Source organism: Camellia sinensis, chromosome 1, assembly GCF_055761805.1.
Source record: "Camellia sinensis isolate YWXY chromosome 1, ASM5576180v1, whole genome shotgun sequence".
Lineage (NCBI taxonomy): Eukaryota > Viridiplantae > Streptophyta > Magnoliopsida > Ericales > Theaceae > Camellia > Camellia sinensis.
In genome coordinates, this window is record NC_138961.1 from 167061752 (window position 1) to 167080728 (window position 18977).

Sequence of the window (18977 nt, forward strand, 5' to 3'; positions counted from 1 at the left end):
CTTTTCATTGTCAATTTCGGCTTTCAAGAAGCCGATCTGTTCTATGGCGTCATGTTGACGGCAGCCGATTTCGGCCATCCTGCCCACCATCTGCAAGACAAGGAAATAGAGTTACAACAAACAAATAATAAGAACAAAATATATATATATATATATATATGTATTTAGGTGGAAGACTGCAGATAAGGCAAGTAATGTACCAATAAGGCCGATTGAGCGGCTAAAGCAATTAGCATTAGATATGGCTCCGCCCGAAATGTGGCTCTGTCAACCGGCAGAGATATTGAGGAGGCCATACTCAAGGCCACAGCTGGGTCCTTCAAAGCCGACGCATCAAAGGCAATCGACATATTCCTTATCCTTGGTTGAACAGTGAACGGAACAACCAAGTCTGATTCCTCAATGCTCGGCCGTTTATCGCTTTGATCCTCATCATGGACGGCCTCTTGCTCAGCGGGGTGTTTCTCCCCCCTTTGCTCAGCCTCCTTATCCTCCTATTCTACCTGCTTCATCTCAGCCGTTTCGGTCTAAGCCGTTTCTTCCGTAATAACAGGCAGAGAGGACTCAGCGACCGTGGCAGGTGGAGTTTCCGATCGGACGGCCTCGGCTCTCCTCTAGGCGGCCATCCTTTCGGAGTTTTTCCTCCTGGCAAGTTGCGTGAGCGATTCCCCAACCATATTCTCCTCAAGATAAGCGCCGGGAAGGTCTCCTAAGTCTGTAAAAATGTCTTCGAATGAGACATCCCCTCGGCCTGATGTGGATGGAGGGTCGGACAAATTGAGTCCGGTTTCCTCAAAGGCCGAGTTAAGAGCCTCGTCTACCTCAGTTTCCAACTGGTTTGGGTCCTCGGCGACCGATTCAGCTGGTTGTTCCTCTACGTGCTCCGAATCGGAGGCTTCCAAACCAATCTGCCTTAAGTTTTTGAAGTTGGGGAAGATAAGGGCTGTAAGATGCTCTTCGCCTCTCAGAATTGGAATGTGGTCTGCCGTCGAAAATGTTGCGTAAGTTAGCTCGTATCGTAGGAGAATGTGGGCTGCCCTCTCTTGTTTCTGAAGGCTTGGACGGCCAATGAACTGTAGTGCGATTTTAATTTCGCACGTACAACCTCGTCGGCTGAAACCAACACTTTCTTCAAATTGTTGCCTGCATAAACAAAATGGTAAGTACATGGAAAGAAAGCCGAATACATATATGATAATAAAAAAAGACAAAAACAAAAAAAAAAGGAAAAAAGAAAATGAGCTATACGGCCACCTGGTTTGCCTTTTTGCCTTGGCACGGGATCTAGGCGATCTTCACCCTCGCTGAATTCCCAGTTGCCTTGGACAACGACCATTACATCATCAACACGCTTGCCAGAGCTGGAAAGCATAATCTCTAAGTGATGATCGATATCCTTGGCTTTGAGAAAATAGCATCCTAGCCGGCCAGTAGACTTGACTACGGCATAACAATGCCGAATTGTAGGTATACCTAGGTTAATCCTAAGGCGTCGGTTCAAATCTATAATCCCCATTATGATTCGGAAAAAATCTACACTGGGCTAGGAAGGGATTAGACCCCAGTGTCAAAGGACGGCCCTTAAAAATGGGTGAATGGGAAAATGGACTCCGCCCTCAACAATCGATAGGAGAGGAAAGATGATTGTACTCTCATCAGTCCTCTCCATATCAGTGGTGCTGTCTGCCACGGGTGACAGATGGACGTCATCGGGGATGGAATAATGGCGCCGGATGCTGGAAATTCGATCCGCAGAAAGGAGTTCTTTAAAATGTTTTGCCATCCTAGCCAGCCTAAAGATTATGCAAAACTAAAAATAAACGAGGAAATGAGATTCAAAGTGAAGGAGAAGAAAACTTACAAGAAGCAGAAGAGATAATGAGAGACAGGAGAAAGTTGTAGAGGTCGTGAAATGGAGGTATATCAAAAAGCAAACCAGAAGCTTTGAGTATTCAAAAAGAACTTACATAGGAAGGGACAACATAGTTTCAAATCGCATTAAATGAAGAAAGCGTATGAAGAGGTGGGAAGATGTAATAATGCCTAAAAAGCATGTGCTCTAACATGCGTTGGGATGAAGTTAGCCGCTGTTCTTTCTTTGACTTTTCAGATCTGAAAGCAAACATGCCGTTCGAAACTAAACCTGCCGAATAACTGGCGTTAATAGCATGTTTGGGGGCAATTGTGGGAGCCGAATATTTTGGGGGCAATAATGCCGAATAAATGTATGAGGACAGTCAAGGACAGAGTTTGTATTCGACATTGATCCTAGACGATCACATGAGCCGAATAGGCTAATCGGCATTCCAACCAGCCGAACAAAAGCCGAATAAATAAACGTGCAATGGATCAAGGGTGGGCTTGACCCTAAGGCCCAAGGGAAAAAATATAAATAGAGGAGCAAGGTAGGTGAGAAAAAATTTAACTTGAGATACAAGCAACCAAGAGAGTATACACTAACTTATCCGTCGGAATGCTAATTCTGGCACCCCCAACCGGAGTGTTCATTCCTTTTCAGGTGACTAGCTGAGGATCACGAGCATCCTACAAGATCCGAAGGGTATTTCCGAACCACTTCTCCACATATACAATTTCAACCAAAAAAAAAAAAAGCCTCTCTAACTGCTAGCAATTGTCAACAACAGCAAAATAAAACACCCCCCACCAAAAATAAGATAAAATAACTAACCACCAAAAATTAATTACAAATATAAATTTATAGAAATTCAAAAAAAAATTAAAATTTTGGACATTATAGATTATGTCATTTTGTAAATTCAAAAAAAAAAAGAAATTTACAAAATATAAATTTAGGTTTGAATTTCGAGAGTGTGACAACCTAGACTTGCTAATCGTGATTTTAATTAATTAATTATGTGTTAATTCTAATTGAACTAAGTGCCTAGTAATTGAATTTGTGCATATTTGTCCAAATTTGAAAATTACTTGTTAAGGTTACAACTTTGAAACTGAAATTGACAATCTTATTGGGTGCACAAATTGAAATTGAGTGCATGGATGGGCTCATGGGAATTTTTAGAGCCATTTGGGAAGTTTAATTGAAAATTAATTTAGTTTACTAAAATTATCTGTGATTGAATTGGGCCTTAATTGGAACTATTAATTATGTTTCTACATGTTAATTATGTGATTAAGTGTTGTTGATTGTTATGAGATTTGTTGACTTGTATTGTTTGAATAGATGGGTTGGAACGAAAATTAAACATGTCTGATTCGCTAATTTTAACAAGTTAGGATTAAATAATTGGATAGAAATTAGATCCAAATTCACATTAGTATAATTTAATATAGTGTAATTGAGATTATGAGATGATGAGATATAATTTAATTAGAAATAACTGCATGTAAATTAAATTAGGAAATTTAGAATTAAATACAATTAATCAATACATGTGTTTACTCCTCAATTAGTTGATTAAGAATAAGAGAATAGTGGGTCTCCTTCAACCCTTTCAATGCACACGCGTAGAGAGAGAGAGAGAGTGAGTGAGTGAGAATAGGAGAGCTTTTGATCACTTGAACTCAAGAAGAAGGAAGAAATTTGAGCTTCAACTAATCCTTAACAAATCACCCAATTAAGGTAAGATTCTTTCCCAAATTCATAAAATTGAATTGTACACTCTTAATTCATTAGAATCTAAGTCCAAATAGGAAGAAGTTATGAACAATTAGGAGTTCTTGGAAAATAAATGAGGTTAAGAATCCATATATAGTCATTAATGAGGAAATTGAAGAAATTGGTGTAATATATTGACATGCATGGCATAATTCTAGTTCAAACACTTATTTGGTTGCATGGTTCTTACATGCATGTCATGTTTTCAAGAAACCCTTGGTTAAATAGTTGTTTTCTTGCATGATTTATGAAAATTGAAGAGAAGATCTCAAAGTTTCGGAAGAGAACATAATTTGTGTATATAATGGTGATTTTACACTTGAAAATGTTTGAGTCCAAGAAATATGATCATCTCATGGACAAATTTTTTTATATACATGAATTCTTTCTTGGTCTCTCATAATTTCTAAGAAATTCTCATTTAAAAGCTTGAGTTGTAGGTTGAATACACATTTTAAGATTTTAAAATTTGCTTTAAAGATTTTTGGTTATAAATTGAACAATTAAGTATTGTTATAAATTTATGGTTCGAATTTGATGGTTGAAAATTAAAGTTCAAGCTTATTTTTGTGGATTTTAGGATTGAATCATACAAAAAATGAAGTTAGAATTGGAAAGAGACACCCTAAAACCATAGCAGATTTTTGGGGCTGAATTTTCCAGTTCCGCACATGAGGCCTAGGGTCCCACACGTGCGGAAAACAGAGCAGAAAATGTTGATGGACTACTTTAATCCGCACGTGCGGTTTGGGGCTCCCACACGTGAGGTTTAGGGGCACTACTTGGTTTCATTTTTGCTTCATTGTTCAGCCTTCCGAACCTCTGTTTGCATCGTTTTGAAGTGTTTTTCATGTGCATTGCATTCATATGCATCTTTTAGACACAAATACGAAATAAAGAATGAAAGTTAGAACTAAACGAGGGAAACCAAATAGAAATCAAGTAATCGAATTGAATAGAATTGTAAGAGTATGATTGTAATTGTGTTATACTTGACTTTATTTCTTTAGGTCGGACACCTAACTGTTCGCACGTGTTTCAAGGAGCCCACTGTGAGTAATAATGTTGTAAAGCTATGTTTAATTGTAATTATTTTCTAATCGATTAAATGTAATGTTTCTTGAAATAAGATGATACTGTTTCGTGAATGAATGATTGTCCTATTTTGTAAATTGTACTTGTGGCATCCATAGCAACTGTTACTGCTACTGTTACAGAGATCTCTGTCAGTTCCAATTTTTGGAACTACTGTTACTATACTGATGGCCATCAATTGACTATTCGATCTTCTAAGACCTACTGTACTGTTCTGCTAGTGGATGTACCACGTATGACTGCTATGATTACTATAAGATAGATATGATATGAAATGTGAGATATTGATCGAATAAATGATCTACAGATGCAATTGGCTATTTTAAACACTGAAAGGACATTCATTCTTAACCCCTTTACTCATTTGTTATTCATTGGGCTTTAGCTCATAGTTTATTATATATATGTATGTGGTCAGACACCGGAGCAAAGTTAGCGGCGTTAACCAGATTCCGTTTTGTCAAGCCAACTTATTGTGCCTCACCGCGAGGTTCCGAACCCTTTTTGTGAAGGCTTTTTGGGTGATTTAAATCTACCCTTTTTGAATGTTATATGAACTCAAGTGAATGTTGTATGACTTTTGTTAATACTGTTTCTGATAATGGGATTTCATTTACTAACTTTTGTCTTGTCTTGTATATATGTGTTTTATGGACATAGGTGTTTGTGTGTATGAAAGTTTATTTCCATTCAAATCCTCACAGCTCATTGGAAGATGTATATTATTATTAAATGGCTTCCGCCAGCCCCTATATATTGTATTATTGTTAAAGAGGCCTTCAGTAATCACAGATTACCGGCTGGTTATGACACTAAACCTATAGGGGCGGGTTTGGGTCATGACAGAGAGACTTCGCTAGAGAGGGAGAGGGTTTTTTTTCTGCCTATTATTAAGCAACTAAACCAAAATCAAAATCAAACCCAAACCTAATCTTAAGTCCCATCAAATGGAGTCGGCTAATTGATACGTGACTAATTTGAGAATAATTATATCAATTAAATTAGATAATTGTAATCCAATACTAAAAACCTAGGAGCGAAATAACCACCATAAATTCTGTAATACAAAGAAATTAAAAACCTAATTCACTACTAAAATTTTTTTTTTTGCGATCGCTACAAGTCGTTGTAAAAGATAGAAATGCAGTCGGAAAAGACTTTTTGTGATGGTTATGCGATGACAAATGGAAGACGCAAATGTAGGGGTGACAAATATTTTTCACAAAGGTAATGTAGCAGTTACAAATTATTTACAACTGCCTAACCTACTTATTGCATTTGCAATTTTGTCGTCACAAAAAAAAAATGCTTACTATGTTTTAGCGACCATTTTGTTATCGTCGTAAATAGTTTTCGCAAATAATTATTTATTATAAAAATTATATATGCATTTGTTACAACAAAAATATCAATAAAGAAGAGAATTAGTCAATTGCTAGAAAATAATTATACATGGCCAAATGAATTCAAAAGGAATATGGACAACGACAATTTATGATGCTTTTAAGTTTAAAATATAAAGTCAATATTATTGCAGTTGATATTTCCCAAAGGGTGTGTGTCATGGTGCAAGATTTTCGTCAAATAAATCAAAGGGTGGACTTACAACATGTGGTTTGTTAGTGTGTATATATATAGTCATATATTGTTGATTGGTAGTGATTATCATACCTGCCATATTTAGTATGTATGTGATTGATACACCTTCCTAATTAGTGTACATTCTCTCCTCCTATAAATATAAGAGTCATAGTACTTGATTCTATACAATAACATATATAGAGTTTTACTTTTCTCTCTACATTATTTCATCATGGTATCAGAGCAATAAATTTTCTTTTCACTCTTTTCTTTTGTTCATCACTAGAATACATCATGTTATTTCTGGTTCTTCATTTTGGGTACTGATTACACATTGTCAAGCTACCCCGTTCAATATTTTTCTTCCAACCATACCATCATCTTTCTCAGAATCTCCTCACGATTCCAATGCCACCACACCCATTGTCAAAGGCCCTCTCACTCGTCGTCTCCATCGCCGCGCATTACTGCCTTCCGTTGCCACTCGCCAATGTGCCTCCACACACGTCTCTGTGATCGCTGACGTTAGCTCTCAACTGCCACTCCACACCAAGCCGATTGAGCCAACTATCGCTATCCTCTTGCTAACCTACGTCACGTACCCTTACTACCGGTGCGTCGTGCCACTATTGTGCATCGCTCCTTGCTAACCCTTCTACTAATGTCAGCCCGCCCTCTACTGCTAATGTCAGCACGTCTTCTACTGCTGACGTCAGCCCTAGTTTAGCCCACTTCCTGTTTTGGGCTGTATTTTGGTTGGTTTGGTCATATTTCCACCTATTTTCGACCTTCCCAACTCATTGGTATGCTCTATTTTTGTCAATTTTGCCAGCAGAGTGTTATTTTTATTTTATTATTTTATTATTTTTAGAGAATTCCACACCATCATGGATCGATCTGACTCTGCTCATACTATTTCTGTAATTCTTGATAGATCTAATTATGTTCTCTGGGCCCAAGCCATTTCTGGATTTCTCAAAGGCTGAAAATTATGGTGCATTATTAAAGGGGATGTGCCTAAACCTACAAATGGGGCTGAGGAAACTGCAACCAATTTTGTTGATCGCTTGGAAGATTGGGACAACAAAAACTATCAGATCATCACTTGGTTCCGCAATGCCTCCGTTACATCTATCGGTATTCAGTTTTGTCGCTTTCAACTTGACCCAGTTGCTACCTTTGCTAAAGATATTTGGGACTTTCTCAAACTTGCACATCAGTATCAGCTTTAGAGTCACCTCCATCGCATGCGAAAGGAGTCTGGTCAGTCTATTAATATTTTTTGTCTCAAATATATTATGTTTGGGTTCAGCTTGCTCTTTTTGAACCTACCTGGCCTTATCCTGAAGATGTTGCTTTATTTTCTTGAGTATCGCAATCAGCAGCGGTTGGTTCAGTTTCTCATGGCTCTCACCGCTCATTTTGTGCCGGTATGTACATCTCTCCTATATCACACTCCCTTGCCTTCTCTTGAGCAAGCTATATCTGAGCTTCTATTTGAGAAAACTCGTATTGGTCCTCCTTCTACTTGATAGACGGACTTCGTTCTAGCCACTCCTTAGATATGGAGTTCCTCTTCTCTCCCACTAACTCCTCAGTGCAGTTATTGTTAGAATTGCGGGCTCCTCTCTGTTTATCTTTTGGTTCATTATTCAGTGAAGTCTTGTCGTTACTGCAACAAAGCTGCCCCCGGCCATCTCCAGTAAGATTGTTTTCGCAAGCCATCACGTGTATCCTCTACTGGACCATTTTAAACACCCTATTTTTTACCGCCCTTACAACTTAGACGTCATCGTTTGCACACCCGATAATGAGTGTATATGCTTGTCAAGTGCTCGAAGTCCTCAGCTGAATGCCACAGTTTTGAGCCCTTCAAATCTTGCATCCCTGTTGCCTTATTTTTGGACCAAAACCAGAGATTTTCAAGTCTGCAACCTTTTGTGGCCTGCCGACCCTTTTTATTGGCTACCTGCCATTGCTTCTGGTTACCGGCCACTGATGTGGCTTACCGACCACCAATGTGTTTTGTAGATATTTTTTTGCCAGTTGTGCCAGTTGTTGGCATAGATGCATGCACCATCCTACACGTGTATATCTTGATATTTCTGAGGGAGTTTCTTGATTTTCTATATATAAGAGGCCTCCCCTTCCATTTTAAGATTTGAATTTTTAAAGAATTTTTTTTTCTCTCTCTCTCTCTCTCTCTCTCTCTCTCTATTTCTCTCTCTTTCTCTCTTGAAATTTCTTAGCTTTTTGCAAGCTTTTGCCTATACACTCTTAACCAAACCTCTCCATCTTTGAGCAAAGGTACCTTTAAGCCTTGTTTGAGCTCGAGGGTGTATTTGTCTTGATTTGTTGCCTAGAATTGGTTCTTCTCTTCAAGAGGTATAAAGCTTTGCCTCTCTTCTTGCTTTATTTACTCTTATTCCTACTATTTTCCAACTGTTTTCCAACTTTTTTTGGGCTGTATAAACACTGTATTGTTGGGCTGAAACTTGAATTTTAAGGCCAATAAAGGTTGAGGGGCGGTTCACCCTTCTTTACATCTTGCTGTCAAGGCCTTTACCCTTGTGTTTCCCACCTTTACACTATCTTTTTTTTGAGCTTTTAAACACTGATTTTCAGAGTTACTTCAGTGGCTAAAATCATGGTTTGAAGTCCAAAATTGGAGTGGTTAGCCTCCTCTCCTTGTGTCTTGCTTACTAGCCTAGCATGATCTATGTTTTAGCTTATTATTCTAGTTATTTTTGTATTAATTACAGCATGTTTTAGGACTTATTTAGCACTTTTTTAGGACTTTTTTTTAAGTGTTCATTGCATTTGAGCCTTATATTGCATGCTTGTAGTGTAATTGTCCTCATAAGTTTAGTGTTTTAGGCCTTAGACACCACCTTATTTGAGTAGATTACATTTATTTAGTGTTTTTCCATACTTGTTTTCACTTCTAGTCACTTCTGCAACCTCCCTCCTTTCTGGGCTTTTGCTTTGCTTTGAAAGTTGGTTCAAACTACTTGTTTGTTTAAGCATGAGATTGAGGTATTGTGCTTAATGGTTTAATCCCTTTGAGGATTCATTACCAATGGCATGACACTTCTCTCATGTCTAAAACAACTCTTCATTTGATACTTCTTTCCATTAGAAGACTTAAAGCTCACCTTTGGACTTAATTTACTATGGAATGGTTGGTAATTAAAATGAAGTAATAAAATGAGGACTAAAAATGATGCAAGATTATAACTTGGTTAGGGTTCAATTAGACGTTAATTGAACCCTTGAGTCTTGAATCGTTTCATACTTGTTAGTGGTGTAAACAGTTCAAGAGTCATTGTCGATCACTTCCCTTGATCAATCCATGATAAAGAGGAGGTTTGAGAGTCTTTTATTGTTGCATTTATTGAACTTGCACACTTTGGTTCATAGGCCATCATGCAATGAAATTACATCGATTAATGGTTTGTGAATCAAATTTACTACTCCTTTGAGCTGTTTGATGATAAGGAGAGATAAGTTGTGCAAACAACCCTTGAGAATACCCTGTGCTTGCTCTGTTTGCACTCTATTACAGCAGGAAAAACCAGGCATCAATGGCCGGCAGGCCACTTTTTGTGGACGACAAATCATCATTTGTGGCTGGCAGGCCACCACTTCTAGCCTGACAGCCACCTGTGCAAAATCCAATAGTGTACTTTTGAAGCATAACAGAATTGGTCTTAAGGTGGAAAACAGTGCAAGTGTTCAACTATGCAACAGAGGCGTTTGGCAGCAGAAAAAGTGTCTTTTTCGGGTGGAAAGTCCGCGCATGCATGAGCATTCCTCATTTCCCAAGGAGGAGTAATTAGAGTAGTTAATTTGGTTACTTCGTTTTGTAATTAATTAGTTAGCTAATTTTGTCTTGTAATAATTAGTTAGCTAGAATAGTTAATTAATTCGGTCTGTAATAATTAGTTAAGTAGTTTAGCTAAATTATTCATTTGGGTTTGTAATAATTACTTAATTAGCTTAGCTTTAATTAGTTAGCTAGTTAGTTCATTCAGATCCTCCTGTGTGAGGGCGCAATGTTGTAATAATGTGCATGTCTTCAAACTCTATGTCTTTCTCCCTTTTATTTACTAGTTTATGATGGTTAGTTTAGAGCATCATGTTTTGTTTAGCATACTTCATTCCTTGCATTCACTTGTCTTGCATGTATCGAGGCTCAGTTCATCATTCTAACTTGCATTGTCATTTAAATACTTCTTTAAATACATTCTTAGACCGCATTCTATCAAATTGATTCATATGCTATATTAGTAAGTCGAGACTAGTAATTGGATTTCGCATGTGTTGCATTAGTCATATTGCATAGTTAGGATCATGCATATTTTCTAACTCTTTTGCTTATTTTGGCTCACCTCGGAGTACTAGGTGAGCATTTTTGTGCTTTAGTATATTGCATGAGTGTGATTGTTGCCATGTCTAGCATGTTCACCATAAGGCTAATTGCTTAAATGATAAACTATTTGAATGCCTGTGGATGAAGGCTAATTGCTTGAATTGGACTAATTTGAGTAATGTTCATATGCGATCACTTTTTCAAGTGGTACATATTCGAAATAATTTTCAAAACAAACATGAATCAAGTGATCCAATTCTTGCAAATTAGTCTATACTTGTGTGTGTGTGCATCACATAGTAATACTTGCCTAATAAAGGGAACAAGAGCATATAATGTAAATAAGATTCACATCATGGTTAATAGATGCCGATATTTGATCGGGCAAGCTGGGGTGCTCAATTCATAACTTTTCCCTCTCGTACCTAAGTTCTCGAGCTGAGACAATCTTGGTGATGACGGAAACGTGGCCTTTGGCATGAGTCATGGGTTTCCTAAATTTTTCAAAAATATTTAGGTGACGACTCTGTATCTGGCAAAGTAGTCTATTTTTGGCATTTTTGATTCAAAATCAATTTTCTAAAAGATTTGTTGGATTTGGACTCTTTGGCGTTTATCTATTTCACACTGTGCTTGTGAGATTAGATTAAGAACTGCGGGAGTCCAATACTGTAGAGCTTATTCGTCTTCCGAGAGGGGGCACGAAAAGTCGAGCTGCAGTTTCTGGCGACTCTGCTAAGGACTTAGAGAACTTGACTCAAACTTCATGATGTGAAATTTTATCTACATTTATATGTTTCTTTGCATTGCATTTGCATTGGTGTGCTTAAGTCACTGTGTTTGCCATCTGTTATTCTTGGACGATTTGCCGGAGGCTTGCCTAAAAGCTTGCCAAAAGACTGACCGGCCACGGGCTCTGGCCTGATGGGAACACAACCCTTAGATCTGGACTACCGCTATACCGTTTGATCCTCCTTTCACTTCTCGGTGTTAGGTGTGAGAGGCATATTAGGTAGTCTTGCTGAGGTACCCTTTTTGACCAATCAACCTAGTTGCGTATCGAAAGCCATAGAGACTATTCCAAACTAGGACAGGATGCTTACCCAAATTCAGGATTGTGTGAAACCGCTTTGTTTGACTAGTGAATCCTAGTTCCTAACGAAACTAGGACAAGCTAACTATACCCCCTCATAGGGATGTTTTGGTTCTCACTTAACTGGTATGTGCTTTTAGAATGAAACTCTACAGGAATGTGCGTTTCAGTTGTAAAAGTTTAGGTATCAGATTTGGGGCGCAGAATTCAGTGTTTGAGTGCAGTCCTACAACTTTGATACATCTGTATGTGGTTAACATCTGAGTTGAGGTGTTGTGCGGTTTCTGATTTCTACTTTCTTTTTGCTTTATTTCTTTTTGCTAGGTAGTTTATGACAATTGCTTCAGACAGTTTAGATATCCCCCGAGCGCTCTGGACCCGTGTTCGGAGACTTTACAGATCTAGAGATCTTGTTAGGGGACAACCTATGTTTGTTTCGTTCCCACTGGTTACCAGATGGAGGAGGGTTAGGCCTAATTCATCAGTTCAATAATCACCTGCATCCAGTTAGGGACAGTTTTCTCTATCCAATCTAGTAAGAGATTACTCGCCAATTTTGATGGCACAATATCCCCTGGTCAGCATGGAGGACTTGATTCGTCATCTCCAACAAACCGTTGAAACCATGCAGGAAGATGCCGCCTGCCAAGCTGAAGTTATAGCCCACCAAGTTGAAGTGATAAACAGGCTGCAACAACAGCAACCGCAGCTGAGGTGCTGTGCCATTTCTGATTTCTGCTTTCTTTTTGCTTTATTTCTTTTGGCTAGGTAGTTTATCATAATTGCTTCAGACAGTTCAGATATCCCCCGAGAGCTCTAGACCCGTGTTAGGAGACTTTACTGATCTGAAGATCTTGTTAGGGGATAACCTATGTTTGCTTCGCTTGCACCGGTTACCAGATGGAGGAGGGTTAGGCATAATTCATCAGTTCAGCAATCAACTGCACAGTCAGGGATAGTCTTCTCTATCCAGTCTAGTAAGAGATTACTCACCAATTCCGATGGCACAATATCCCGTCGTCAGTATGGAGGACTTGATCCATCATCTCCAACAAACCATTGAAACCATGCAGCAAAATGCTGCCCGCCAAGTTGAAGCTACAGCCTACCAAGTTGAAGTGATAAACAGGCTGCAACAACAGCAACCACAGTTGGCAGAGCTAAGGTGCTGTGCAGTTTTTGATTTCTGCTTTCTTTTTGCTTTATTTCTTTTTTCTAGGTAGTTTATCACAATTTCTTTAGATAGTTCAGATATCCCTTGAGCGCTCTGGACCCATGTTAGGCGACTTTACCGATCCGAAGATCTTGTTAGGGGACAACCTATGTTTGTTTCACTCCTACCGATTACCAGACGGATGAGAGTTAGGCATAATTCATCAATTCAGCAATCACCTGCATCCAGTCAGGGACAGTCTTCTCTATCTAGTCTAGTAAGAGATTACTCGCCAATTTTGACGGCACAATATCCCCTAGTTAGCATAGAGGACTTGATCCGTCATCTCTAACAAACCGTTGAAACCATGCAGCAAGATGCTGCTCGCCAAGCTGAAGTTACAGCCCACCAAGTTGAAGTGATAAACAAGCTGCAACAATAGCAACCACAGTTGGTAGTGACTTCTGCTTCCCATGCACCTCCAGTGGGTATTCCAGCACTTGGAATTACTGCTAATGCCTAGGCTGAGAATCAAGGCAATCCAGTAGACCCCATCCCACCACAAGCCTCCAAGGCACCGGTGTACCAAACAGACACGCCGTTTGAATTTGAAGTTGACCCAACCGTGCTAAAGGTCAACAAGTTGGAGAAGCTTCTCAAACGAGCACAGGGTGTGAACTCAATCCCCGACATTGAAGATGGATACACCGACTCCGTAGTAACTCTGCCAGACCAGTTTAAAATGCCACACATAAATCGGTTTGATGGCTCTAGAGATCCCATGGTTCATCTGTGGTTGTTCTCTGATATCCTGTAGCCGATGGGCCTCACTAGACTTCAAAAGTTATCGTTTTTCAACTGGACCTTGTCGGCTATAGCAGCTATCTAGTATACAAAGTTGGAGGATTTAGAAAAGCGGAGCTAGGAGGAAATGGCTGAGGCCTTCATCGCACAGTACTCCTACAACACCCAAATCGAGGCCATAACCTGTGATCTTAAGGCAACTCAGCAGGAGCCAAAGGAGGGCTTCTCAAACTTTGTAATGAGGTAGAGGGCTAAGGCTTCGATGATGACTACCAGGCCATCCGTGAAGGATCAAATCAGGATGGTGGTCTGCAATCTGCAAGGGAAATTACTACAGAAGATGATTGTCTTTCCATTGTTCACATTCATTGAGCTCCATGAGACAGGGGTTCAGATTGAAGATACAATGAAATAGGGTTTGATAACCGATGAAAATGAGTAGGCCAAGAGGCCTTTTACACAGTTCCAATGCAATCACTAGCGGTAGCACATCTGCACGGCCATCTGATGTGAATTTCGTTACCACCACAACTAAGATGCCAACCATTTCGCCAGCACAACTCCATAAACCTCAAACAACTAGGCTCGATCCCAAAGGGTCTTTACCTCACTCTAAATGCCTTTATCCCAAGCCATAAGGGTGCTGATAAAAAAGGGGCATCTTAAGCCATTAGAGCCTCACCCACTACCTAATCCTCTCTCACCTAAACACAACCCAGCCAAATACTGTGCTTTTCACCACAGCATGGTCACGACACCTACCAATACTACAGGCTGCTTCATGAGATTCAAGATCTTATTGACAACAAGGTGATAGCACCACCCCAAAAGCCAAATGTAACCACCTACCCTCTCCTAGCCCATAATCAAGTTCACCCACCTCGGGAGCTAAATCTAATACATACACTGGCCATCTGCTATGACCCCAATGTATATATTACCCCTTCCCACTTACCCAAACCGGCCGTGATCATTCCTCAAAGCACAGACTTGTGCATGATGGACACATCCACACTCCAACCTGAACCCGTGGGGGTGACAATAGCAGAAGGAGAGAGGTTGGCCATGGAGGAAAACATAAGTCCATTGCCTGAGAGCCTTGCGGACTTATCTGAAGAGGAGTATGACCCGTGCTATTACATTGTGCCAGTTAATCAAGCCAAACCTGAAGTGGTATTGCCAACAGCAGTGGAGGTCAATGTGGTTAGGGAGGATGGCCCAAGTCACGGACTGAATGATCTAGGGAAGCTGGAAGTGGACTTAGACAATCTGCAGTTCTATGAAGAACAAGATCAGGAGGACGTGCAAATTGACTGGTTTGATTTGAATGGGTGAATAGACAACTCCGAGTGGCATAGTGACGAGCTTCACAAAGAGAAGGAAACTAAAACACAGCCAGAAGAACAAGAAGCAAGAATTGCTGCAATGTCTGAAAACTGCTGGAGAGCACTGACATCAAGAATTTAGCTCAGAAATTAGGCACTATAAGTACTGTTGATACAGAACATAAAGCCGCATTGAAGTGGTTTGTGCAATAAAGGGATAAAGGCAAATAGGAAGCTAAAGCAACTCAACTCCCTGTGAGGGATGCTTCTGATATAAGAATGATCAGATCAGAATTCGACAATTGTTTGTCAGTTGTCGGAGGTGTATGGTGGGAAGATGATGACCTACATTTGGCCTACACTGATGAGGATTGGGATGAGTCCTTGCCAGGCAATACTTGGTACTCTGAAGATATAGACGATATGATGACAAGTCGGCGGTATTTCAAGTCGCCGCACTTGGATCAGGCTGAGGCCTCCGGGAAAGATAAAAAGGTTGAAAAAGCAGAAGGAAAAATAGTTAGAAGAAGATACGGTGCTAAAACAGCTAAAGAAAATTCAAGTCGATATTTCAATCTGGGGTCTATTCATGGCTTCTTGGGTGCATCGACCGGCTGTACTATCAGCGATGGATAGAGCAAAATTGTCTATTGATACAACTCCTGAATAACTTGTGGGACTGATCTTCCCAGGAGGCATCGTGCCAACTCTAACCTTCTCGAACAAAGAACTGTCGCCGGAAGGCTCAGCATACAACAAACCTTTGTACATATTAGTAGAGTGCAGAGAAAAATGGGCACCAATGGTATTGGTCAACACCGGGTCAACAATCAACGTCTGTCTGTCTCGCACAGCTTATGCCATCGGCCTAAAACTGGTGGATTTCGTGCCTACAACCCAGGTGATTCGGGCATACGACAACACAAACAGAGAGGTTATGGGCACAATACAAATCCGAATCTAGGTCGGCCTAGCTCAACAGGATGTCGAGTTTCATGTCCTAGACATCCTGGCCACCTTTAATTTATTGCTAGGGAGGCCCTAGCTGCATCAGGTGAAAGATGCCTCCTCTACCCTCCACCAAATGCTGAAATACCCTCACGAGAAGGGGATGGCTATTGTGTTCAGGAATTCTTCCATCCATCCTCCGCCAGAGGTAACTACACATGTGTTGGAAATCAACCATGGTGAGGAAGACGTATTCCTTTCAGGGTTTACTCTGGCTGAGGCCTGAGTGGTGCAGAACATCTTGGCAGCTGATGAGGGCTTGTATTTTAGCGCCCAATCAGTCTATTTCATGAATAAACTCCAACATATGCCAGGAATGGGGATGGGAAGAAGTGGCCGGAAAGGCGTCATTACATTGGCTGATGTGCTGCATAATCTGCATGTCTTTGGTCTTGGCTATATGCCCACTAAAGAGGATTGGGCCAGGAAAAGAGAAGAGATGGCAGGAAGAGCTAAAGCCAAGCAGGCTGGGAAATGCTATAAGCTTGTTCACAGATCGATCCGGGGAATGCGAAACGGCCATTTTGTTCAGGAGGGTGAAGACTTCCCATTTTGAGACTTTCCCGAACCCTGGTTGAATTCCGCGAAGCAGCGTGTTTTCGGCTGCGAAATTTTCTTTGACTTGTAGTTGCAAGAAAGTGATATAGAGGAAAGGGCCAAGCTAATTACTGCTAAAGTTGAAAAGAGCATGGACAGTGACTCAAACAACAGTGAAGTAGGAGCAGCACTAGCATGTCTTCTTTTGGATCCACCGATTGATTCAGAGAGCTTGGGGGATAACTTAACTTTCCCCATGATCAGGGACCAACTAGGTGTGAACCCCTTCTAGCAATATTTTGGATGCATCTGACGCACCATCTCTCATTTGGCAACTGGAGGAAGGATACCTATCTAGTAGTTCTGAGTCGGGTAGTGAACCATAATCTAATTCCACAAAATCTGTGGAGTCGGAGTTAGATTCGGATTCTTCTGAGTCTGAGTTCGGTATTCTTGGGGGTGATAACCCGGATGCCAAGGTCTTGTCCATATCGTCCTTTTTTTTTGCTTTTGAGTCGGTTGTAACTGAAGAGCTTGATGAACTTGACCTTATGAATGAGAATGATGCTGTAGATTCTGAGTATTTCTTTGTGTTGCTTGTTTATTGCATTGATCAAGATTTTCAAAATTTTAATGAAAACGAAGATGAAGGAATTCCTCCGGTTTTGAAAAATTGACTAATCGAGAAGAGGAGAGGTTTGCCACACCTCTTGCTAATGAATTATTTCTTTTAATGTGGGTTCTGAGAAGGATCCGTGTCTGGTCCAGATCGGGTCCACGTTGTCTTTAGAGGAGCGCGAACGCTTAGTCGCTTTATTAAAAGATTTCAAAGTTGTTTTCACGTGGTCCTACAAAGACATGCCTGGAATCGATCCTGAGATTGTACAGTATTGGATCCCTCTCGACCCCGAGGCCCGACCCGTCAAACAGAAGTTGTGGAGAATATGCTCGAATTGGGCTTTGAAGATTAAAAAGGAAATTACCAAGCAGATCGACGTAGGGTTCTTGCTAGTATCTGAATATCCAACGTGGTTAGCCAACATTGTTCCATTCTAGAAGAAGGATGGCAGAATCAGAGTCTGTGTCGACTTCAGGGACCTGAATAAGGCTAGTCTGAAGGATGATTTTCCCTTGCCACATATTGATGAACTGGTTGACTTTACTATGGGCCATGCATTGCTCTCCTTCATGGACGAGTTTTTTGAGTATAACCAAATTCTGATGGCGCCCAAAGACAGAGAGAAAACCGCCTTCACTACACTATGGGAAACCTACTGCTGTAGAGTGATGCTGTTTGGGATGAAGAATGCTGGGGTTACCTAACAAAGGGCTTCAACAACTATTTTGCATGATATGATCCATAAAGAGGTTGAGGTGTATGTGGATGACATGATTGGCAAGTCCAAGAAAAGAGAGGGCCACTACACCGCCTTGAAGAAATTCTTCCAATGGATTAGTGAATACAGACTGAGGTTAAATCCACAGAAGTGTACTTTCAGTGTAACAGCAGGGAAGATGCTGGGTTTCTTGATCACACAAAGGGGCATCGAGGTAGATGCTTCCAAAATCAAGGCCATCCTAGAAATACCACCACCGAGGACTGAAAAGGAGGTCGAGGCTTTTTAGGTAAAGTGCAATTCATAAGATGGTTTATTTCAAAATTAACCTTGACTTGTGAACCACATTTTAGTCTCCTGAAGAAAGGAAACAAATTCCGATGGGATGATCAGTGTCAATTCGCTTTTGAGCAGATCAAGCAGTACCTTCAAAATCCGTCTGTGTTATCGCCGCCAGAGCCGATAAAGCCTTTGATTTTGTATCTGTCAGTAACAGACACTATAATAGGATGCATGCTTGTTTACGAATTTGAGGATAGGGTGGAGAAAGCCATCTACTATTTGAGCAAGAAAATGCTGGACTACAAGACCCGTTATACTCCGTTAGAGAAAGCTTGCTTAGCCTTGGTATGGGCTACTAGGAAATTAAGGCACTACTTGTTAGCTCACTCCGTAATTCTGGTTTCAAGATTAGATCCCATCAAATATCTCTTTGGGAAACCAATGCTTACGGATAGGCTAGCCCGTTGGTTGCTTCTTCTTTTCGAATTTGATCTGAAGTATGTTACTCGCAAGTCGGTCAAAGGGAGAATGGTAACGGAGTTTTTGGCAAATCACCTAGTGGAAGGGGATGGAGTGGTAGACTACATGTTCCTAGATAAAGCCATTCTGCAAGTCGAGGAAGAGATTTGGACAATATACTTTGATGGAGCATCTAATCAATACGGTTATGGGATAGGTGTGTTGCTGATAGCACCCAATAACTCCCATATATCTTTAGCCTTCAAACTCTGATTCAAAGTATCCAATAACGAA